Source organism: Tripterygium wilfordii, chromosome 7 (assembly GCF_013401445.1).
Source record: "Tripterygium wilfordii isolate XIE 37 chromosome 7, ASM1340144v1, whole genome shotgun sequence".
Taxonomy (NCBI): Eukaryota; Viridiplantae; Streptophyta; class Magnoliopsida; order Celastrales; family Celastraceae; genus Tripterygium; species Tripterygium wilfordii.
In genome coordinates, this window is record NC_052238.1 from 8,098,946 (window position 1) to 8,125,688 (window position 26,743).

The following is a 26,743-nucleotide window of genomic DNA, read 5'->3' on the forward strand; positions in this document are numbered from 1 at the left end:
TGCGGAGTGGATTGTTTATCAAGCTTTTTATTCCGGATTGAGTATGTCCACGAGGCAAATGTTAGATGCAGTTGCGGGTGGTTCATTTATGACTAAATCTCAAGAGGATGCTCGAACTTTGCTTGAGAAGGTTGCCAAGACAAATACTTCTTGGCCTACAGAGAGGCTACCACAAAGGCAAGGTAATTCAAGAGATGCCGATGTGATGACCGTCTTGGCCGCTATGGCTAAAAAGATTGACGCTTTAACGGTGAATTCTCATCAAGGAGTGCATGCGGTTCAAGGAATGCCTTTCGTATCTTGTGATTATTGTGGTGCTAGCCATCAAACCGGAGAAAGCTTGATTACTAATGCATCTTCTTCTCAAAGCAAGCAAGCTAATGCTATTGGAGGTGGGCATTACAATCGGCCAAGAAATGATCCATACTCATATTTCTACAATCCAGGGTTTAGGAATCATCCAAATTTTTCTTGGAGCAACACTCAAAATGTGCAGAACCCTCCTCCTCAACAAATTCAGCCCCAAGAGAAGAAGAGGGACATCGATGAAATGTTTGCTAAGATGGCCGGGAGTATGGAAGCATTAGCCAACAACACAAACAACTTCATTAGCAAGACTGATTCTGCATTACAAACTCAAGCATCATTGATTCAGAATCAAGGGGCTTCCATTAGAAATCTCGAGATACAAGTGGGGCAACTAGCTAATGCTTTATCATCTAGAGAAAAAAGAGGACTCCCTAGCCAAACGGAGGTGAATCCGAAAGGGAAAGATCATTGCTATGCTATTACTCTACGGAATGGGAATCTAGTGAAAACTGCTGCTGATCTAGATGCTGAAAAAGCGAAAAAACAAAAAAATGTAGAATTGCAGGAAAATGCAGCTGAAAAGTTACAGAGCCCATCTCTGATCGATCGGACATCCTCTCCGATCGATCGGACCACAATTCCAGCTGAAGATGAAATCGAGACAGAGCCAAAATCCGATCGATCGGCCCAATTTTCGATCGATCGGACAACTGCAGATCACGCTGAAAATGTTGAAAAAACACAGAAGAGTAGGGATGTGCAACCCCGGTATGCAGTTGAGTTAGATTGGCCCGATAGTTCTCTTCCTGCACCTCCAATCAAACCTTATGTGCCTCCAATTCCATTTCCTCAAAGATTGAAGAGCACTAAGAAGAATGATGATCAATTTTCTAAATTTTTGGAGGTATTCAAGAAGCTTCAAGTGAACATCCCCTTTGCCGAAGCTTTAGAGCAAATTCATGAAAGAGATCTTATCCAAGAAGCGGAGGTTGAAGGAGCATGAAAAGATACAATTAACCGAAGAGTGTAGTGTCATTGTGCAAAGGAAGCTCCCAATTAAGCAAGTTGATCCGGGAAGTTTCACAATCCCGTGCACTATAGGTAACACCTTGATTGAAAGATCTCTATGTGATCTTGGAGCTAGCATCAATTTGATGCCATTGTCGGTTGCTAAGCAAATTGGGATGAAGGAGATTAGTCCAACCACGGTGTCTTTGTAAATGGCGGATAGATCTATCAAGTATCCTATTGGCATGGTGGAGGATGTTTTAGTGAAGGTGGGTGATCTTATGTTCCCGGTGGATTTTCTTATCTTGGATATGGAAGCCAATCCCACCACTCCCATAATCTTGGGAAGGCCATTCTTGAGCACCGGGAGAGCTTTGATAGATGTTGAAAAAGGGAAGCTTACTTTGAGAGGTGCGGGAGGTGATCAAATCACTTTTAAAGTGTTTGGCAACAAAAGGCAAGAGGAGGTTTCTCAACAATGCCTCCAAGTGGAGCATATTGACATGGTTATCCCCGACACTCTTAAAAAGGATGCTCCATATATTCCGGTGGAAGTTTTCCTAGGCCAAGACTCCAAAGTGAAGCATGAAATTCCCAAGGCAGCCACCCAAGCTGAAAATGATGTATCAAAGTCTCAAGTTGAAGATCTCAAGGAGAAGAAAAAGAAGAGCAAGAAAAAGAAGAAGAGGAAGACCAAGAAAATGAAGAAACATGCCTTTCCTAAAGAAACGGTGGTGATGAAAGCTTATGCTCCTTGCATGGCACCTAAGCAATCAAATGTCAATCCTAAGAAGCCATCAAGGGGAGTCTACACCACAACCCTCAAGGATCCCGGTTGAATTCACAAAGGAGAGTCGGGCTGAAGACTTTAAACCAAGCGCTTTCGGGAGGCAACCCAGGTTGTATTATTCTATCCCTATCTTTTTATTTTATTTTCACCTATTCCATGCATTGAGGACATTGCATATTTTAAGTGTGGGGGTGGGAATTTAGATGTCTCGTTTTCGTAAAAAAAAAAAAAAATTTAACTTCAAATGCCTTGTGCCATGTCACTCTTGAGTGTATTTGGATGAATTTTGTGATCTTTGAAGCATTGATGGATCTTGCTATGGACATTCTTTCCAATTGAGTTGTTCCTATCTTGAACATTGTTTTGTCCATTGTGCCTTTGTGAATATGGAACACTTGATTGTGGGGTATGAAATATGACTTGACTTTGGCATTTGTGGTTGTTTGAGATCAATTTGATTCTAAGTAGCACTACTTGAGCAATTAAAAAGAGAAAAAAATATATAGAAAAGAAAAAAAATAGAAAAGAGAAGAAAAAAAATTGTGTTTATTAATAAATGGTTTCTTTCATAAGTTTTCTGCTGAGTAACCGGACCTCTTGCCTAGCAAGCAATGAGTTTCGCGTAAAAAGGTAGGAAATGAATGTTAGAGTACCTTGGTGACAAGTTTAACCTCGTAGCCTTTTTGACTTGGGTAATTAGATCCGTTGGGGTGTCTTAACACCTAGTGCCCTAAGCCAACTGGATTGGGAGTCATTGGTCGAAAGCTCGTTACATGAGTCATTTAGAAAGCTTAAGGAGGTTGAACATTGCACAAGTCACCTTTGAGAAGAAAAAGAAAGAAAAAAAATGTGAATAAGAATGAAGTTTGAATAAATGCTCATTGTATTTGCTTTTGGATTCTTATTGTTCTTGGAAGACTACATGGCCATTGTTTAGGTCACTTTGAAGCCAAATATCAAGTGAAATCCATTATGTGCATCAATTCTAGAATTTATAAGCAAAGTGGATGAGATAAGATTCTTGAAGGAATGTTTTTATTGGTTTGAATGCCCTAATGTTTGGTTTGTTAATGTGGATAGGGTTGCAATTGTGAATCCGTTTTATACTCTTGTTGATGACATGAATTTTGGCATTGAAGTTGTTTAATGTTTGTGGGTATCATTCTGGTAAACCCTCAGGAGACACAACTCCTCCTACTAGGGGCACCTAGGGGTTTAAAGGCTTGTGGCACATGCTAAGTGTCATCGTGAACCCTACGAAAGTGGCATAGATTAGTTACTTATTTAGAGTAGGTCTTAGTTGTTTTATTTTTCATTTGAGCTTAACGGAAAATACTCTTTCCCTCCTTTATTCATTCTCAATTTGCTCGAGGACGAGCAAAGGTTAAGTGTGGGGGTGTTTGATGTGCCAAATATATACATACATTTGCACATCCTTTACACATAAGTTCATCCCATTTTGAGTTGATTAAGAGTTGATATTGCCTAAGAAAGTTATATTTGCATATTGTAGGTGTCAAGGCAAGAAAGGAAGGAAAAGAGTGCAAAATGAAGTTTTTTACTCCAGAACCGATTTCCGATCGATCGGACCTGCCAAAACAGCCTTGAATTCATGGAGACAGATTGTATTTCCGATCGATCGTAACACTGTTCCGATCGATCGGAGGAACTATTCACAGCACGCGCAGTTTCACGAAAAAGTTCCGAATTCACTTGTTTTTAAGCCAAAACGACCCCAACTTGTTTTGAAAACGACATAAGAGTTTGGGGAAGTATAAAAGGGCATAAAATAGGGTTTTGGGGTAGTTCTTGGAGGGTTTTTCATTCTACCACCATTGGAGAGCTTGGAGCCACCATTGGAGCTTGGAGAAGAAGAGGGTCTACAAGGGAGTTTTCTCTCTACTTTTCTATCCTAGTTTCTATGGTTGATTTCCTTTGTTTAATGATGTATTTTGCTTCCATGAGTGGTTAGATTTCTTACTAGGGACTTAATGTAACCAAACCTCGAAGATTCAATAAACTTGGTTTCCTTATTTCTTGATTTCTCTCTCTCTCTTGATTGTCTATGGGTGTGATTAATGCTTTTGAATGTTTGGCCATCATTCAATTGATTTGTTGCCTAGATTGAGACCGGAAGGAGATATCTAGGGTTTGCCTCAAGCCATAGATGACATAGGGTGCATGAACCATAGGAATATAGGTTTGTGACTTATGCAATTGCTAAATGATTTCCATAGTTCTTAATGGGTTTTTGATATATTAATCCGATTGTTAGGAATAACAGGGATTTATGTTGAAAATATGTTTGATGTATCTAGGAATAGAACATTGAATAGGTTGGGAAATCGATTGTCATTATAGAGAGAGGAATTAGGGATTAAGGGACCAAGGGAATTGAATTGGATAGTTGAGGTGACGTTAAGTACCTTAGTGCTTTCCATCCTTGATTTCATATTTGTGTTTGATTTGTCTTTGTTCTTTTGCTTTAGTTTAGTTTAAAAACAAAATCAATCTCGAATCCGTTTCCCCAATTTGCATAGTTGTTACTAGTTTGACATTGATCTTGATTGCCAACACATCCCTAATGGAAACGATAATTTACTCATCTCTTTATTACTTGTACGATTTGTGCGCTTGCAATTAAATCCATATCACTCATGTCACAATCACAACCCAATATGCATATATATATAAACATGCACATTATATATGCAAACACACATCTCCTCCCAATGCGCATAGCGCCACAAATCATCCACATCCAATCGTCGGCACACGGCAGTCCGGATTTCCCCTCGGAGGCCGCGGCAATCAAATCCCCATATAATCACGTCGCACGGCAGTCCGGATTTCCCCTCGGAGGCCACGACAATCAAATCCCCGAATAATTATGTGGGAACAGATAAAGGGGAATAAATCCCAGACAGTGATCACGTCTCAAAGTGGTGTGTCGCGAGTCACAACCACCACACAAACCAGAGCCAAACAACGACAACAAAGCTATCACATCCATCCATCTCCACAAATCCACAATCCAAACACACAGTCAACATATATCATGCTGCATGTATTACAATAAGGTTTTCCATGCACCCAAAACCCATTTCCAAAATCGTTAAGAAAATATTCTACTTTCTTAGAAAATAGGACACCAAGCTCTACGAAGAGTCCTAATCAAATCAAACAGTTTCCCATAGCCAAAATTACACATGCCTATCTACATGCTAAAATATTATAGTCTAGCACGGAGAAATACGAACCAACGAAGAGACAACAAAGAATTATTCAAGAGGCAAGTATTTAACACACCAGGGAAACACAGCCAATTGTAGAACAAGAAATATCGGGTAATAGAGGTCAATAAATGGAGAACCCCTACCTCGATAGCAGTGCAAACAAAGCTAAACGTCTACTGCGTTTCCTCGATCTCCTAAAAAAATATCGACGTATAGCAGTCATTAAATAACCCAAAACAAATTCTGATTATTTGAATATTTCCATAACCTGAACTGACCCACTGGGTCTGACCTAATGGGTTCTAGACGACTAAACCCATATATTTATCCAGTTAAAGCTGTGGATCAAAGTGATCAAAGTTAAAAGTCTGGTTAAAAGACCTTTACGTATCTCATGGCCAAATGCCCTTTAAAAGGCCATATGTCCGACCTCAACATTTCAATTTAATCTCTTAAATAGTCAAATGGTTTCATCTACTTTAATGGCCCACAAACACACTTAAGTTATTAAATTTTCTTCTTTTAAATGGCCAAATAACCTATTGCTTTCACCTCCTCTAATAACCCACGAGGTCTTGTCATGCATGTGCTAAGACCTGGGCCAAGGAAAATTACCCAGCCCATGTCCATGCCCGACTATGTCTTCTCCACCCCAGCCACTTCAGTGGCTTGGACCTACCACGGCCGTGCACCATTCTTCAATGGAACCTGAGTTCCAACTAAACCGGACAACACAGAGGTGCTGTTCAGTCATCACAACTCATCACGGTATAATCCAATACTAATGAAGATGAATGTTTCTCACCTTAAATCCAGTAATCCTTTGAATCTTTGATGACTTTAGTCCTCAGATCACACTTATCGCATAAATACCAACTCCTAGTTTTACTTCCCAAAGTTCTTGCCTCCAAACCAACTCCGATGACACTTCCGCCGAACTTTAAGCCCCTTGTCTGCCGCTTGCATCCAACCAACAACACCAAGAAATCCATTAAATCTATATTCAACCGGAAATCACCCCAGTCAATATATATGGAGAGAAAATTGTTTACTCACCCTGTACCTTCGCCTCCGGCGATGTTTTCCGGCTGCTGGGGTTGAAGTGGATTTGGTTCTTCTTGAGCGGCTGCCAAATTCTACGTGTTTAGTTTACAATGAAAAGTATATAGGGATATATATACCCGTATGCTAGGTATTTATATTTTCTAAAATTCTCTTTTGACCCCTCCACCTTTCTCTAAATTTAGCCCTTAACCCAATTCTTTTACTGGACTTCGATCATATCATTTCCAAAAATTTTGGGGTGTTACATCCTTCCCTCCTTAAAGAAATTTCATCCTCGAAATTTAAATTGTACCTGAATTTTCAAATAACATTGGGTAGTTTTCTCGCATCTCCGACTCTAACTCCCAGGTCGCCTCCTCCGCTCCGTGATGTTGCCATAGTAGTTTCACTAGTGAAATAGTATTTTTGCGCAATATCTTTTCCTGTTGATCTATAATCTGCACTGGCAATTCTACCAAAGTGGCATCCTCACTCAAACTGACCTCCGACCAATTTAAAACATGCATAGGGTCTGGTTCATATTTCCTCAGCATGGAAACATGAAACACGTTATGTACTGCTGCAATCTGCGGTGGTAATGCTAATCTATAAGCCACTAGTCCAACTCGCTCTAGAATATCAAACGGTCCAATAAATCTCGGAGTCAACTTCCCTTGCTTACTAAACCTCTGTATCCCTCTCTTAGGAGAGATTTTAAGGAACACTTTGTCCCCTACTGCAAACTCCAATGGTCTACGACGCTTATTCGCATAACTCTTCTGTCGATCTTGCGCCGTCTTCAATCTCAATCGAATCAACTTGACTTTCTCAGTAGTTTGTCGAACCAACTCTGGACCAATCAAAGTAGTCTCTCCTCCCTCGGTCCAACACAACGGTGATCTACACGGTCGTCCATATAACGCCTCATATGGGGCCATACCAATACTGCTTTGGAAGCTGTTATTATATGCAAACTCTACCAACGGCAAATGCTCTGCCCAACTACCCCCATAATCTAACACACACGCTCTCAACATATCCTCCAAAATTTGTATTGTAAGCTCACTCTGCCCATCTGACTGTGGATGAAATGCCGTACTAAAACAAAGTTGAGTGCCCAAGGCTCTCTGTAAACTACCCCAAAACTGAGACGTAAATCGTGGGTCCCGATCAGATACAATTGAGTGCGGTACACCATGAAGTTTTACTATCTCTCGTACATACAATCTACCAAGAGTACTAACTGGATCAGTCTTCCTAATAGGAAGAAAATGGGCGGTCTTTGTCAGTCGATCAACTACCACCCAAACACAATCATGTCTCAGAATGGTCCTAGGCAAACCTGTCACAAAATCCATAGTCACGTGATCCCATTTCCACTCGGCTACTGGAAGCGGTTGTAACAATCCTCCTGGTCTCTGGTGCTCAATCTTAACTTGCTGATAAGTAAGACATCGTGCAACGTAACGAGCTATGTCGGCTTTCATACCACTCCACCAATACTGTCTCCTCATATCCTGGTACATTTTATTTCTACCCAGATGAACCATAAATCGAGAATAATGGGCCTCCCTCATGAGATCATCCCGTAAAGTCTCCTCAACCGGTACTATAAGTCTACCACTAACTCTTACTCCACCATCATAAATAAAATAAAATAAATAGACACCAAGTCCCAAATCCAACAGATCGTTATTCCTCAAAATTTTAGCAGAATATATTTCAATGCCTATTACCAATCCTTCACATATCCAAAGAACCAATGATTTACAGATCACTTACCAATCATGCTAATAAGTATCAATACATACAATATACTCGTAAGCACTCTATTATTACTAACAATGTGTGTTTCCAAAGTCTTCACCTATACAACCCCACAATAATTTTCTTCATACCACAATTACAATTCTAAAGTCACCATGTAAAGACATGAATAATTATTCAGACCACAATATTCTGTAAAGAGATCCCAATCCATCACAAATCACTATCACTATCTTAAACCCAGATCAACCAAACAATTCACCAAAAGTCAAAATCCAAAATATCACACCAAGATGTACAACTACCAATATCAAGTCGCCAACACCAATATATATAACCTCCAATAACACATGCATCAGTTTAATCTAATGTCTCAAAAATTGTCAATATCAATGTATTGATTGTATTCCATTAATCAAACTTGGTAATGCTACTAATGTCAATACTCATACAGATACTAAAGCACCAAGGTAAACCTCAATTCAAATCTCAAATGAATCAGTCCCATTATAGTTAATAATAATCCATGAAACAATGAAACTTCAATGCACCCAAGATAATTTTAACTACACCTCGAAAAGCTTGAACGAATCTCGAAATTCAATAAGATTACGCGCCAAAACTTTCGCTTCTATTAAGCTTACAACTAATATTTGATTTCAACCTATAGAATTATACCACACATCAAAACCAATTTCCCATATCACAATCCAACGCCACCAATCACAAAATACCTGACAACTAAATCCAACAACCAATTTCAACCATCACAAAATCCGATAATTAAATCTAACCACAGTCGAGTCATTCAAATAAACAGCTAAGCCAATTTGATACATATACTTATGTACAAGTAACCAATACCACATTCACATCACCAATACCCTATCCAAATTCAGTCCATATCACATCCGTAACTATGTTTCACCATCTAGAATAATTCAGTCATAAAGATTATGATCATTCAAATACCCTGAAACATCACAATGCCCACACATCCAAAGTCATCCAATCAATACGAATAATGCTCAAACCCATGCAATAACTTCCATTTATTTTACCACACATGGTAAGGAAAACAAATGTACCATCAATTCACCAATCGTCTAGTAAATCCAATATCAATTTCAGATTGTTCCCTTATCATAAAGTGAACTAATTCATAAACAACTCTCTCCATTACTATTTTTCCCATGTTCTGGAAAATTTCTGATAAAAATGTTAATCACATGAGTATAACATATCAAGCTCTAAAAGAACGAGTGATACACACAACACAACCATCACAAACCAAAAGATGGCTTACCGGCCAGTCCTGAAACGTGTAGCGATACCCATGGATACTGCCTAGGATACTAGAACCTAAGCTCCGATACCAACTGTAACGACCCGTCCCGGAGGGGGGTCTGCGGAATTACCAATTTGTCCAAACCATAAACTATCCATGTAAACCCTCCAAAATCATTTAATATAATTCCAAAAAAAATTGAATAAAATGCATTTAGAAATCCATTGAGAGATAATTAATAAGTCTTTAAAATTTAACAAAGCGGAAGTCTTTAATAATCAAACCCTATGCTACCCATAAACCACAACTGTATCCATGGGGACACCACTCACGCCTCGAGAAGCTGGCCACCATCTACGTACTCACCTGAAAGGGAAAGAAGAAAATAGAGATTGAGCTAAATAGCCCAGTAAGGGTATAGTACCCGATAAGGACTCGGATATCCATGATGTGAATACCGAGAGAGAGAACCACATACGATATTACAAAGAGTAGAACTAGTCTACAAAAACAACAATCAGCTCAAGAGTAATACAAGAATAGGCAGGAACAAAAGGATTATGCTCATGTCACAATCACAACCCAATATGCATATATATATAAACATGCACATTATATATGCAAACACACATCTCCTCCCAATGCGCATAGCGCCACAAATCATCCACATCCAAACGTCGGCACACGGCAGTCCGGATTTCCCCTCGGAGGCCGCGACAATCAAATCCCCATATAATCACGTCGCACGGTAGTCCAAATTTCCCCTCGGAGGCCACGACAATCAAATCCCCGAATAATCATGTGGGAACAGATAAAGGGGAATAAATCCCAGACAGTGATCACGTCTCAAAGTGGTGTGTCGTGAGTCACAACCACCGCACAAACCAGAGCCAAACAACGACAACAAGGCTATCACATCCACCCATCTCCACAAATCCACAATCCAAACACACAGTCAACATATATCATGATGCATGTATTACAATAAGGTTTTCCATGCACCCAAAACCCATTTCCAAAATCGTTAAGAAAATATTTTACTTTCTTAGAAAATAGGACACCAAGCTCTACGAAGAGTCCTAATCAAATCAAACAGTTTCCCATAGCCAAAATTACACATGCCTAGCTACATACTAAAATATTATAGTCTAGCACGGAGAAATACGAACCAATGAAGAGACAACAAAGAATGATTCAAGAGGCAAGTATTTAACACACCAGGGAAACACAACCAATTGTAGAACAAGAAATATCGGGTAATAGAGGTCAATAAATGGAGAACCCCTACCTCGATAGCAGTGCAAACAAAGCTAAACGTCTACTGCGTTTTCTCGATCTCCGAAAAAAAATATCGACGTATAGCAGTCATTAAATAACCCAAAACAAATTCTGATTATTTGAATATTTCCATAACCTGAACTGACCCACTAGGTCTGACCTAATGGGTTCTAGACGACTAAACCCATATATTTATCCAGTTAAAGCTGTGGATCAAAGTGATCAAAGTTAAAAGTCTGGTTAAAAGACCTTTACGTATCTCATGGCCAAATGCCCTTTAAAAGGCCATATGTCCGACCTCAACATTTCAATTTAATCTCTTAAATAGTCAAATGGTTTCATCTACTTTAATGGCCCACAAACACACTTCAGTTATTAAATTTTCTTCTTTTAAATGGCCAAATAACCTATTGCTTTCACCTCCTCTAATAACCCACGAGGTCTTGTCATGCATGTGCTAAGACCTGGGCCAAGGAAAATTACCCAGCCCATGTCCATGCCCGACTATGTCTTCTCCACCCCAGCCACTTCAGTGGCTTGGACCTACCACGGCCGTGCACCATTCTTCAATGGAACCTGAGTTCCAACTAAACCGGACAACACAGAGGTGCTGTTCAGTCATCACAACTCATCACGGTATAATCCAATACTAATGAAGATGAATGTTTCTCACCTTAAATCCAGTAATCCTTTGAATCTTTGATGACTTTAGTCCTCAGATCACACTTATCGCATAAATACCAACTCCTAGTTTTACTTCCCAAAGTTCTTGCCTCCAAACCAACTCTGATGACACTTCCGCCGAACTTTAAGCCCCTTGTCTGGCACTTGCATCCAACCAACAACACCAAGAAATCCATTAAATCTATATTCAACCGGAAATCACCCCAGTCAATATATATGGAGAGAAAATTGTTTACTCACCCTGTACCTTCACCTCCGGCGATGTTTTCCGGCTGCTGGGGTTGAAGTGGATTTGGTTCTTCTTGAGCGGCTGCCAAATTCTACGTGTTTAGTTTACAATGAAAAGTATATAGGGATATATATACCCGTATGCTAGGTATTTATATTTTCTAAAATTCTCTTTTGACCCCTCCACTTTTCTCTAAATTTAGCCCTTAACCCAATTCTTTTACTGGACTTCGATCATATCATTTCCAAAAATTTTGGGGTTTTACAATCTTTGACGACGTAATTGATCGTGATTGATGACGTGCGAATCTGACACGGTGCTGCAGATGAAGGTTTCTTAGCTGGAAGATAAACAAAGTAAGCTACGAAGACTAGCCCAAGGTGTTTTCTCTTGGGAAAGACACTCTGATGCTTAAGTCAGAAAAGCAAAGAAAAAGCCAAGAACTTCAATGATGCTCTTAGCAAGAAAATATAGAGTCTCGACTGAGAAGTAACTTTTCGACTGCTAAGATATGCGGCTTAGATTAGAGAATATGAAGAGTCTTTTGATCTTAGTTGTTGGCCCCACAATAAATAGTGGTGGGGTTATCATTTTCCGCACTGTTGCTTATTGTGAGATTGAGAGCGAGTAATGATTTTTGTACACCGAGCAATTTCCAAACCGAGCAAACTCTTCTTTTACTTGAGCATTCTCTTTACTTATACCGAGGTACATTTTTCAGAAAAATGTCATCCATTTATGATTCCAATGTTTCTGATAATGTCTTAGAGGATGCTCGACCTTATTAGCCAAATGAGTCTTATAAGGGCTACTCGTCAGACGAGGAGAGTTCATCGTAGTTAGATAAAGTCCCCGATTTAGAGTTTTGCACTTCTAACCCTAATCTTTGAAGAGTTTTGAGTTAGCAGGCCACACAAAGCCTGGTGGTTTGACTTGTAGAGTTTCAAACGAAGTGATATAGGACTATAGGAGACAATACAAAATCCCTTATCCTTGTAGGATTGTTCCTTAAGATGTTTCCCCTTTTGATCCTCCTCGTCATGGAGAATTTTTCATTTCGATCTAGGCATTACTGATAGTAATTTTCGATCGCTTAAAATAAGCGAAGAAAAATCCCAAATTAAAATACTCACAAGCGCACAAGACCGTAGTAGAATAGGTTATGCAAAAATGAGGTCGAACCATAAGGATTGGATAAACAATACGATTAACTACTATACTAAACCTAGCAAAAGAAATAATTATTGGGAGATGATTGATTTAAGATAGCAAGTTACAAAATTAAAGTAACGAATTAAAGAAAACACAAACTTGTTGATTTTTGTTGTGAAAGCAAATTTATGAAAGCACTAGGACAATGAATCCATCTTAATAATCCTCCCTAGTTGTTGATTACCTCACCTTTAATTCACTCAATCGATATTGTTGGCGAATCCACTAAGACGTATCTAGGCTAATTCGTTTATCTTAACATGCAATTTGATTATGGTATCTAACTCAAATATGAACATGCAAGATGTCCATGAGTGTAAGAATTCATTAACATGCCATGTAAACCCTAGGAGTATGATATCTACCCTATGCGTTCCCAATTCCTAATCACAAGAAGTTGGCCCCAAATCCCGTATGGTATCTATGTGAGCTTGCATCAAATTACTTAATTGAAAATTTAGTTGGTGGCCAACAATCCAAGCAATCAAACAAGTATATAGCACAGTGATTAAAAATTCAACATCAAAAGAGCAATCAAAGATAAGAATAATAAACAAACTAGAGAATCATATTAAGATTTCATCAAGCCCTAGCAAAAGCGTTTAGCTACACATAATCATGAATGAAAAGCACAAGAAACGTTAGAGAACACCCTAGTGATATTCCCAAAATACCCCTAATAATGGTAAAAGGCCACGTGGCAGAATAAGTGCCAGCGAGGTCGATATGGGTGACATACCGAAGGGTAAAACTTCGGTTCTTAACCGAAGTATACACCTCTGCACAGACAGACTGAAGATCATACCTCAGTGAACAGACCGAAGACCACACTTCGGTAACCGTACTGTAGAAGCGTGTACGTACGAAGTTCAGCTGATGAAGAATCCTCGTAAGACTCCAATACTAGACAGAGTCCTACTCCCCTTTGAAGGATGCCATAGAGGTAATTTATCCTCCCGAAAAGCCCTCCAAGAAACCAATGAGAGAGAGTCTGACTTCTACTACAACTCAAACACTTCAAATTCATATAAAAGGGGAGCCTCTACCTTCAGGTAAGCCACTAACTCCTGCACTCTAAAATACTTACTGAGCAAGAGGCAACACTCAAAGCAACGAGCCATCCTCTCGAGTTTAGTACTGTACTGACTTGAGCGTCGGAGAGGTCCCCCCGAGTACACCCTCGGGGCCCTACCAAAGCTTATGTTTGCTTCTTATGCATGAAGGAAGGAAGAGATCACGTACCAATAAAGGAGAAGTCACTTATTCCTACTCAGTCTGACTTGGCTGATTCGTCTAATAGGGTAGACCTGTTTCAGACATCATTAGTTTGACGCCGTCTGTGGGAAGGAAGTATATTTCCCTAAAGAAACTCACAATGGTTAGATTGAGAAAGAATGTCGATTCAACTTCAGAGACAAGTCGTCGAGTTGTTGACCCTAATGATCCTGATCGGGAACAAGGTGATCACCCCCATCATGATGAGGTAGAGCACCATGGGGATGTCGCTGACCGAACAAACCCGCATAACTTGCTAGTTGGACCGTCCCAAGTACCCTGCACCGAGGAACAGTTCCAACAACTTTCCCAGCAAGTACAAATGTTGACTAAACTAATCATGAACCAGCAGTCACAATCTAATCAACCTGTAGGTCTACAAGTAGCTCCCCCACAGAACCAAGAAATCTGGGATAATGAGGAAGTGAGAAGTTCACACTCCGGTAGATCTAAAGAAACTACTCGAAGAGTGAACCCCGAGGGTACTGTTGGAGAAAGTACTAGAAGGGGAACAACCTACAATGAAGATGTCGGCCGACACCTAGATGAGATGAACAAGAAGATTGCAGTACTGCAAGGAGTATCCCTAATGGAGGGAGTGTGGGACAGTATGTTAACACCCTTAGCTTCTGAGATACTTGAAGCTGAAATTCCTTGTCACCTTGTTGTTCCAAAACTGGAGAAGTATGAAGGGTTGACTGACCCCTGTGACCATATCCAGGGTTTCAAATCAATGATGGAGTGTTGGGGGGCAAACGCCCTCATAATGTGTAAGATCTTCCCATCAACCCTTTTTGGGCCAGCAAGAACATGGTTCAATCACTTACCAAGACATAGTATAACTAGTTTTGGGCACTTGTCCGAGAAACTTGCGCTTCACTTCTCCGCCGTACGTAGGACAACGAAGACTAGTTTAGACCTTATGAGTCTCGACCATGAGCCAGGAGAATCACTTCGATCATTTCTTGCTAGGTTCAACAGAGCATGCTTGGAGATCCTATATGTCCAGGTAGAAGTAGCTATTTCAGCCCTAGTAAGAACGGTAAGGGATGAAGCATATGTACGTTCATTGACGAAGAAGCGCCCGAAGAGCATGGGAGAACTATACGCTAGGGGGGATAAGTTCATGCAGTTGGAGGACATGATGAAGATTTCCCAGTTCTCTTCTTCCTCGACCCCTGCCAAAAAAGGCTCGAGCGCCTTGGGAAAGACTGAGAAAGACTTACCCCCTCCAAGCAAGAAGCAAGGAAGAGTAGAAGGAAAAAGTGATGAGAGGAAGGATGATCAATCCAGCAGGAAGACTGACCAGGGTCCAATCCCACGTTATAGTTTCTACACTCCTCTTAATAATTCATTTCATAATATTCTTTTTGAAGTAAGCCACAGGGACATATTGAAGTGGCCTAAGAAAATGAGGGCCCCAACCGAAAAGCGTACTTCGGATAAGTACTGTATGTTCCATAAGGATCATGGCCATGATACTGAAGAATGTAGGCATCTCAAGGATGAGATTGAAGGTCTCATTAGGAGAGGCTACCTAAAGCATTTCACTTCAGATAAAGAAGAAAAGAGAAGAAGAACCGATGGTGATGATAGGGATGGTGACCGAAGGAGACAAAGAAGAAGGGATATGTCTCATCGTCACCAAAGGGAGACTGCTGGAACAATTGGAGTAATTGTAGAAGGTTTAGCTGTAGGAGGAGAAAGCTCCTCGGTAAGAAGGGCTATGCTCGAATTAATGAAGTGAGTAAGGAAAGAAAGAAGCCAAGAAGGGATGAAGAAAAGATTACTTTCTCAGAAAAAGATGCTGAAGATATCCAGCATGATGATACCCTAGTAGTAGAAGCAGTCATCGCCAACTTCACGGTGAAGAAGGTCCTAGTAGACAATGATAGTGCAGCAGATATCTTACTTTATCATGCCTTCAGAGAAATGAAAATCTCAGAAGATAGATTGAAGAGTTTCTCGGTTCCTCTATATGGATTCGCTAGGGAATCCATAATACCCAAGGGAGTCATATTCGCGGGCGGTGGTCTCTACTTACCACCTCAAAATGAAGTTCCCAACTTCTAATGGGGTAGGAGAAATAAAGAGGGACCAGAGGTTAGCTCGAATGTTGTACTATACTGATTTGAAGGATAAAAAGAAGACCACCATATCAGTTGGAAGCTTAGATGTTAGGGAAGAAAAAAAGATACTAAAGCCTACTCCAGCTGAAGCGCTTCTTCCCATAACCGTGAAAGAAGGAACTGAAAAGAAACTATTCCTTGGGCCTCAGTTAAATAAAAAGTTAGCTGAGGAGGTAACCAAGCTCCTCCTATCCAACATTAACAACTTCGCATGGAGTGCGCACAAGATGCTGGGGATTAGTAGAGAAGTTATCTCCCACAGTTTGAGTATCATATCGGGAACCAAGCCGGTTAAGCAGAAGAAGCGTAACTTCACCCCAGAGAGACAAATCGCTATCAAGGAACAAGTGGGGAAATTACTTGAAGCTGGGTTCATCCGAGAAGTGCAGTACCCAGATTGGTTGGCCAATGTGGTCATGGTAAAGAAGGCAAATGGAAAATGGCGTATGTGTGTTGATTTCACAGATCCAAACAAGGTCTATCCTAAAGACAGTTATCCTCTTCCCAAGATTGATCAATTGGTGGATGCAACTTCAAACCAGGAACTCCTTAGCTTCTTGGATGCTTATTCAGGGTACCATCAAATCAAAATGAACCCAAGATCAATGGTAAGCATGCAAGGGCTTATTTCTCCTCGGGAAAGATCGAGACGGAAACCAAACTTACCATTCAAGCAATTTGGTGGCTTGAAAGTGTTTTGAAATAAAAATAGTAAGAAATCCCTACCTTGAAGTAAACACACAATCCTCACCAAGAAGCAACGTATACTTCACGCCAATTCGCTAACCTATTCATTAAGGTAAGCTCCATTAATTTTTCATATTCACCAATCTTTTCAAGTCTCACATTCCATACTACGCAATATCCCCAATTTCAGTAAATTCATTTCCTACCTTAATTCTCTAAGGTTAAGCCATTAAATTCATATCACAATATTATTTCCATCTTACCGCAACATTAATTAAAGCAATTTGAGTCACCAACCCTTACCTTGAACTTTGTTAGTTCCACTAACTCAAGAATTTCAAGCATTCTCTTGAATTGATTCAAGAACCACACTTGTACCTAATAATATAAGAAGATTAAAATCTAATATTGAGTTATTGAACAAAAGAAACTCTCAAAGAATCAAAACCCCAAAACCCATTTAACTCCTAACCCTAGAACCAAAAAATTTACCTTAAATCCTTCTCAAATGAAGTGTGGGTGTAGGTCTCAAGCTTGGGTCCCCTTACTGGCCGGAAAAGTGGCCGGACTGCCACTGGAAATGGCTGGCCGGAGGTGGTGGGCTGCAAAGGGTGGCTTCCCCCCTTTCTAAAATATTCACGGGTGAAGGTCGTAGACCTTCACCCACTTTAATCTTTTTTTTTTATTTTTTTTTACAATACTTTAACTTATTTATTTATTCTTTTACTCATTTCACCCTAACTTTAACTCTAATATTCTTTAAACCCTCCCAATAATTCTTTTTACCCCACAATTTATTCTTTTTATAACTAAATCCAATTTATTTATTTTATTTTTATTATTCTATATTGTATTTATTTTTTTTATTTTGAGACGGGTATTACATCCTCCCCCTTACAAAAATTTCACCCTCGAAATTCACGTACGTACCCGTGGATGTGAACAAATCGGGATACTTCTCCCGCATCTTGGACTCCAACTCCCATGTCGCTTCCTCCGTCCCGTGATGCAACCATAGCGCCTTTACCAATGGAATTACACTCGATCTAGTAACTTTTTCCCATCTATCCACCTCTAAAGCAGACCAATCCAACACATGTGATGGATCCGGTTCATATTTCCTCAACACCGATACATGAAACACATTATGAACCCTGGATAATCGTGGCGGAAGAGCCAACCGGTATGCCACCGGTCCAATCCGCTCTAAAATCTCAAATGGTCCAATATACCGTGGAGCTAGCTTCCGTTGCTTGCTAAATCTCTGAATTCCCCTACGTGGACTCACCTTCAAGAACACCTTATCACCCACCACAAACTCCAATGGTCTTCTTCTTCGGTCGGCGTAGGACTTTTGCCTACTTTGAGCTGTAAGTAAACGCTTTCGAATCCCTTCCACCTTCTCTTGCGTCTCTTTCACCAAATCCGGACCTGATAATGTCGTTTCTCCTACCTCCGCCCAACACAATGATGATCTACAAGGTCTCCCATACAAAGCTTCATACGTCGCCATTTCAATGCTACTTTGGTAGGAGTTGTTGTATACAAACTCCACCAAAGGCATATGATTCTCCCAACTTCCCCCAAAATCCATAATGCATGCCCGTAGCATGTCCTCCAATATCTGAATAGTCCGCTCATTCTGACCATCACTCTCCGGATGAAACGCAGTAGAGAAACACAGTTTTGTTCCCAAAGCCTCCTGCAAACTCTCCCAAAACCTACTAGTAAATCGCGGATCTCTATCCGATAGTATAGAAAGTGGCACCCCATGCATCCTCACAATCTCCTGAATGTATAATCGGCTCAAAGACTCCAACGTGTCCGTCTTGCTAATCGGAAGAAAATGTGCCGATTTTGTCAATCTATCCACAATCACCCATATTGCATCATGCCCACGAAGAGATCTAGACAATGTTGTCAAAAAATCCATCGTGATATGTTCCCATTTCCACTCTACTACCGGAAGTGGCTGAAACAACCCCGCCGGTCTCTGGTGCTCCGCCTTTACCTACTGACAAGTAAGACACTTCGCAATATACCTTGCCATATCTGCCTTCATACCTCTCCACCAAAACTATCTATGCAAATCCCTATACATCTTGGTACCCCCTGGATGCATAGAAAATCTCGAATAATGCGCCTCTCTCAAAATTTCCTCACGTAACTCCTCATCCTTGGGTACTATCAATCTACCTGCCTCTAGCCCAACCACTCTCCTCTTTGAAAGTATCAAATGTAGCATCTCCAATTTGAGCATCTATTACTCTCTGGATCAATACAGGACGAGTAACAATGCTCCCTAAGTACATCTGGCTACCCTGCTCTTGTAGCTCCAACCCAAAACTATCAACCGTCTTTAACATCTCCCACTCTCGCACCGCCAACCTCGTAACTCGGTTCTTCCTACTCAAGGCATCCGCAACTACATTCGCCTTACCTGGATGATGATTCAATGAGAAATCATAATCCTCCAAGTACTCCATCCACCTTCGTTGCCTCTGATTCAACTCCTTTTGCGCGAAGAGATACTTGAGGCTCTTATGATCTGAGAACACCTCAAATCTCTCTCCATACAAGTAATATCTCCACTGCTTCAATGCAAGTACTACCGCTGCCAACTCTAGGTCATGCACTGGGTAATTATGTTCGTGTGTATTGAACAATCGCGAACCATACTCTACAACTCTTCCCTGCTGCATCAATACACATCCTAGTCCAACTTTGGACGCATCGCAATACACTTGATATCCCACATCTCTCTCCAGAATAATCAACACCGGTGAAGATGTGAGTTTTTGTTTCAATTCCTGAAAAGCCACCTCACACTCCTCCGACCACACAAACGGAACTCCCTTTCACGTAAGGCGAGTCAATGATGAAGCAACACGGGAAAAATCCTGAATAAATCTTCTATAATAACCAACTAGCCCTAAGAAACTCCGTATCTCCGTAACATTCTTAGGCCGCTCCCACTTCACTACCGCCTCCACTTTCGATGCCTCAACTGCCACTCCCTCTTGAGTAATCACATGGCCCAAGAATTTCACCTCTGTCACCCAGAATTCACACTTGCTAAGTTTTGCATACAACTGATGTTCTCTCAAGGTCTGCAATACTATTCTTAAATGCTGCTCATGCTCCTCTACAGTAGGTGAATAAATCAGAATGTCATCTATGAATACAATCACAAAACGATCCAAAAATGGGTGAAGAACCCGCTATATCAAGTCCATGAACGCTGTCGGAACATTTGTGAGCCCAAATGGCATCACCAAGAACTCATAGTGTCCATATCGAGTTCTAAATGCTGTTTTTGAAATATCTTCCTCTCGAATCCTCAACTGATGATAGCCCGATCACAAATCAATCTTCGAAAAATGGCGTGCTCCTCTCAACTGATCAAACAAGTCATTGATTCTCGGCAACGGATACTTATTCTTCACAGTCACCCGATTCAACTGCCAATAATCAATGCACATACGCAACGTGCCATCTTTCTTCTTCACAAATAACACCGGTGCTCCCCACTGTGAAACACTCGGTCTAATAAATTTCTTTTTCTCCAAATCCTCTAACTGTACCTTCAACTCCCTCAACTCTGTTGGAGCCATCCGATACAGAGCAATCAAAATTGGCTTCGTATCCGGAAGCAAATCTATGACAAAATCTATCTCCCTCTGTGGAGGTAGACCTGGCAAATCCTCTGGAAACACATCCATAAACTTCTCCACTACAAGTGTCAGGGCAATCACCTCGCCACTAGGTGAAGAAGTAGTCAAACTCACTACTGAACAATCGGTGTAGGAGGGGTTGTCCAAAAAATGTGGACAAGGAACACCCCTCGATCCCCTCAATTGAATCACCACCCCACCAGGCGCATTTAAAGTAATCCTCCTCTCCCAAAAGTTGAAAACTACTTTTTGCTCCGTCAACCAATCTACTCCCAAGATTACATCAAAATCTTGGAAGTCAAGAACGTACAAATTAGCGGTCAACTCGATATCACCAAACCGACACATGCAAATGCAATAGCCCTGAATACGAGTGAACTAGCCGAATGGCGAGTCTACCACTATCGTTCGCCTCATCGGTCTCACCTCTAACCCCAAAGCCAACACAAACGAAGATGTGATAAAGGAACTAGTGGCACCCGAATCAAATAAAACTCTAGCCCAACAATTAGAAACAAGAAACGTACCCCCAACAAAATTCGGATGCTCTGGTGCTGTCTGGTGAGTAAGAGCAAATGCTCGTCCCTAAGTCAAAGTCTGTTGCCGCTTTGACTGTTGCTACTGTTGTGGCTGCCTAGCCGGTGGTCGTCCCCTCCCTGATGGTGTAGATGTAATAGGGGGTACAGGGAGGGCCGGATGAGCTGGTGGTGCTGGTAAGTATTGATCCTGCTGTCCTCCTCACTCAAGCTGAGGATAATCTGCCATCCGGTGGCCAACCCTACGACATCAAAAACACTCCACCCCTAGAGCTGTACACTGTGCTCTCAAATGTCCAAGAAGTCCACATCGACGACAAATCCTCTGCCCCTGATGTGTACCTCTACCACCTCGTGGCCTCTGATCTCTACCTCGACCTCCAATATGTCCCTCCTGTCTCTACCCATCGGTCCTCTGTCTCTTCTGACCTCCTCTAGAAGAAGTACCTGCCACAGATGATGTTCGGCCTCTATGCGTATCCCAGTACCTCCGAGACTCCCTGAAACTCATCTCATACTATAAGGCCGTCTCCACCATATCAGCATAAGTCTGCAACCTCAATCCCACTAAATGTGTAGCTATTGCAGGAAGCAATCCCTGTCTGAACTGCTCTGCCTTGCTCACCTCATCTGGTGCATTCCTCCTACCAAATTTGTATAGCTCATCAAACTTCCTCTCATACTAACTCACAGTCATATCCGGAGTCTGCTGACATGTCAAGAACTCACGGGCTCTATCCATACGATAAGACTGCTGTACAAAATGCTGCATGAACAACTCATCAAAGGATAACCATGTCATAGTCTCTCTCCTCTGATCCAATGAATCCTACCACTCATAAGCTGCCTCCCTCAGATAATAGGAGGCCAGCAATGCTCGCCTCTCATCAGGAATCCCCAGAGTCTCAAACCGGCGGGACATCTGCTGAATCCACTCATATGCACGTGCCACATCCGTATCACCTGTAAAAGTGGGTGGATCAGTCTTGCGTAGCTAATCCAACTCTCTGCACACCCTGCTCATCTCCCCGTACCCCTGAAGTCTGTCCCTCACTGCGGACCTCTGGTACTCGTGCAGTCTGAGTCTGCACTAGTCGAGTAACAGCCCCTATCTCTCTGACATTCTCCTCACGGACTGTTCCTGTGCTGCCAATAAAGGAGCAAGCTGCGTTGCTATTGTTGGCTGGGTAGGTGCTGGGATCTCCTCACCTATCTCATGCATAAGTGTCGACTCATCTCCAAGCTCCTGGCCTAAATCCTCCTCCTGCACTAGAGGATCCATCATACTCAACTCTGGAAATAAATGTGTGTCCAGCCTAATCGCCTCGGTTGTTCCGATCCCCGATAATCCCCTTACTATTGGGTCCTCAGAAGACACGCATCCCTGCTCTCCCCCACGTCCCCCATCGCGGGAACGAGTAGTCCTATGTGTGTCCATCTGTAGCACAGAAGACACAACTTTTGATCAATACAAATACGATTCGAGGATTTACGGGATTGAAGAAAACATACCAGATCAGTAGAGGTCGTGACGTGGCCTGGAGAACCATACATAATTACAACACAACAAACACACTCACACATGCATACTGACCTACCCCCTCGGTCCCAAACAGAGCCAACCTGGCTCCGATACCAAATTGTCACGCCCCGATCCGCGGAGCGTGAAGAAAACGAGAAATACGCAAATACTCTGACACCAAACACAATCACGTGCATCACAAGTGTTACGTCCCAACCCAATATAAACTTTACCAAAAATTTTGGCAGTATCTCCCCATAAATTGAGGAACCCCACCTATAATCAGATTACATACAAGAAAAAACACACTTCTAATATCATCAACATCAACCGACCCGTAGGTCCGTCATCAAACACACACTAGTCACGGCCACCACTCCCGGCCAAGAAAAACAACACCATACATCAATCCAACCATAAGCATACTATATCCATGAACTTAAACTACTAAAACGTACCAACATCACACCATACATATGTAAAATCCACACACACGTGTCACACAACAACAAAAATCCAGGCCACCTCCGTCACGCGTCCTCCTACTGATCCGCAGCATGTGCACCAGATCCTGGCTCACCTGTGGGAGGAAAGTAGATAGGGTGAGCAGAAGGCTCAGTAGGGATAAATACTAGAAGACAAGTAAAGAATAATAAGGTTGGAGAAGAAATATCGTTTAATTAATGCAACAAAATGCAATGCAAACTAATGCACCCGATCAACCCAACCGAACCTCCTTATCCTCCACCAATGACACCAAAGCCGGCGAATCAGATTCCCGCCCTGCGGTGATAAGCCGACGAGAATCCACCGCACTACCTCTCTCTATAGCATCCAATTAATAACACAATCGCATATTCATCAATCTCAAACCGATAGAGAGAAGGTTGGCACGCATGTGGTCGCAACCACTCACCGCTGGCACGACGGTGATATCTCAGCCTGCCACGCCTGGTCTAGCATCAAATAACTAGCCAGCGTGCAGTAATAAATACCACTACGGGAATCCTATGGACTAGGACCATCACAAGGCTCCTATCCATCATCCACGCACGTGCCCAAATAACATCCAACACCTAACGTGAGCCCAGGACCACCCTCGTAACCCACCATGCATCTAATGTAAATTCTTATAATTTATGTCATTCGTGCAACACATATAGATAAAAACATTCATTCATCGTGATGCATGAAGATTTACATAATGCCCGATTTATGACCAAGCATTCCAAGTTTATATATCCATCAAATTAAATCACCAATAAATTGACAATAATGCAAAGGAAAGATGGTAAGTATGCAAGGGCTTGTTTCCCCTCGGGAAAGATCGAGACGGAAACCAAACTTACCATTCAAGCAATTTGGTGGCTTGAAAGTGTTTTGAAATAAAAATAGTAAGAAATCCCTACCTTGAAATAAACACGCAATCCTCACCAAGAAGCAACATATACTTCATGCCAATTCGCTAACCTATTCATTAAGGTAAGCTCCATTAATTTTCCATATTCACCAATCCTTTCAAGTATAACATTCCATACTACGCAATATCCCCAATTTCACTAAATTCATTTCCTACCTTAATTCTCTAAGGTTAAGCAATTAAATTCATATCACAATATTATTTCCATCTTACCCCAACCTTAGTTAAAGCAATTTGAGTCACTAACCCTTACCATGAACTTTGTTAGTTCCACTAACTCAAGAATTTCAAGCTTTCTCTTGAATTGATTCAAGAACCACACTTGTACCTAATAATATAAGAAGATTAAAATCTAATATTGAGTTATTGAACAAAAGAAACTCTCAAAGAATCAAAACCCCAAAACTCATTTAACTCCTAACGCTAGAACCAAAAAATTTACCTTAAATCTTCTCAAATGAAGTGTGGGTGTAGGTCTCAAGCTTGGGTCCCCTTACTGACCGGAAAAGTGGCCGGACTACCACTGGAAATGGCTGGCCGGAGGTGGTGGGCCGCAAAGGGTGGCTTCCCCGTTTTCTAAAATATTCACGGACCTTCGCCCAGTTTAATCTTTTTTTTTTTAATTTTTTTTTACAATACTTTAACTTATTTATTTACATATATATATATATATATATATATATCTAAATCATTATATTTATTCTTTTACTCATTTCACCCTAACTTTAACTCTAATATTCTTTAAACCCTCCCAATAATTCTTTTTACCCCACAATTTATTCTTTTTATAACTAAATCCAATTTATTTATTTTATTTTTATTATTCTATATTGTATTTATTTTTTTTTATTTTGAGACGGGTATTACACAACTTGTTGTTCTTATGTGAGACTAAATTAGTTTCACTCCAATGTAACAAGCTGAGAACAAAATTAGGTTATGATGGTATATTTGTCATAGATTGTGAAGGTAGACGGGGCGGACTAATTCTATTTTGGAAATACCCTTTACAAGTGACAGTAAAATCATGCTCACAGGGTCATATTGATGCGGTAGTTACTCATGATAGTAAGGTGTGGCGGTTCACTGGGTTCTACGGCAATCCAAGAGTGGAGGTAGGAACCAATCTTAGGATTTGCTGGAGAGATTGGGGATGATGGAAGAGCTCAATCAGCTGCCTTGGCTAGTGGGAGGTGATTTTAATGAAATACTTTTGGATGAGGAGAACAATGGAGGTAGACCAAAGAATTTGAACTCCATGAGGTGGTTTGGAGAAGTACTCGGGCGAGTAGATCTTAAAGCCATTACAGTTGATATTAATTGTTTTATATGGATCAACAAGCAGCCAGAAACTGATTTCATTCAATAAAGACTCGATCATTTCTGTGCTATGGATAATTGGAGGCTTGAATTCATGTTGGCAGTTGGTATTAATCTGGATTTTCGACATTCTGATCATAGGCCAATTCAGGTTCTTCTATAGGAAAGGCCTAATGAGAGAAAGAAACTCAAGGAAAGAGAGGTAGATTTCATTTTGAAGAGACATAGACTGTTGACCGACACCAAAGTGTGTGTGTACTTACCCCAAGTGTAGGGTATCGTCAAGTAATAAACCGGTGAGTCCGGTATCGATCCACAAGGAAGCAATGCAAATTTGAAGTGAATGATATGCAAATGACTATCTAACACTAATAAACACAATGAATATCAAATAAAAGCAAGTAAAAGAAATGGGCCGAATGACTCGGTAGCATAAGCGATTTTGTAATCAAAGTGAGCACAAAGTGGATTTAAAACAATTAATTAAAAAAACCTAGTCTCTAGTCCGTCCCGGTGGCTACTCGGTTCTCATACTCAAGGTATCATTGCAAACACACACAACCATACACAATGCATTGTGTGATACTATCAATCATGCATATGCAAAGAGAATTGGGATATAAGACTTCAATTCATGCATGTAGGCCATTGGGTCTCTTAATCTATGATGAACGCAAAGGGATAAGCACCTAATATTATGGATTAATGTTCCCCCTTGGGGCTCGGCTTGGCTAACACCCTAGTTTCACACTCAAAGATCAATTAACCATAACTCTCCCATGCATATTCCTAAATTAACCCAAAACCCCATCATCAATACACATAATTAATAGCTATGCAATGAAAAACTCAATTAATTAAGGAAATCATGCAATGGGTTTAACAATTCTCAATCGAACACATTAGATGCAATCCCTAGACTATACAATCCAAGAATACAATCAAATATGTCATTCCCATAGATCCAATCACACAACTATCACGAAATTAAAAGAGAGAAATCGAAGCTACGATTCTTTGAGCATACCTTGAGTAATCGAAACCTTGCACCCACCGTTCGGGACTAGAAACTAGAAAGAGAACTTAGCCACTCATTATAATGAGAATAAACATCAATTTTATAGATGAAAACCAATGTTTACAAACAAGATCACAAGAACTAAGTAAAATCCTAGAGAAAGAAAGAGAGAGAAAAACAATGGAGGCAAGAAGTTGGAGGAGATGAATTGTGTGAAGGAAGACCCAATTTTAGGGTTTTCTTCTCTTTTTACAATAGAAAATACCTAACTACCCTTATAAAATCGTTTCCCATTGGTTACATACATGATTTACCCT

General features: G+C 40.8%; 1 long non-coding RNA gene across 1 annotated transcript; it reads right to left on the reverse strand.

The window, feature by feature from the left end:
* Positions 1-9,664: 9,664 nt before the first annotated feature.
* On the reverse strand, positions 9,665-11,739 carry LOC120003123. The gene is made up of 3 exons (XR_005469268.1): positions 11,645-11,739; positions 11,394-11,541; positions 9,665-9,808 (listed from the first exon to the last, which is right to left on the reverse strand). It is a non-coding gene; the product is annotated as an uncharacterized LOC120003123 (long non-coding RNA).
* Between the last annotated feature and the right edge of the window lie 15,004 nt (positions 11,740-26,743).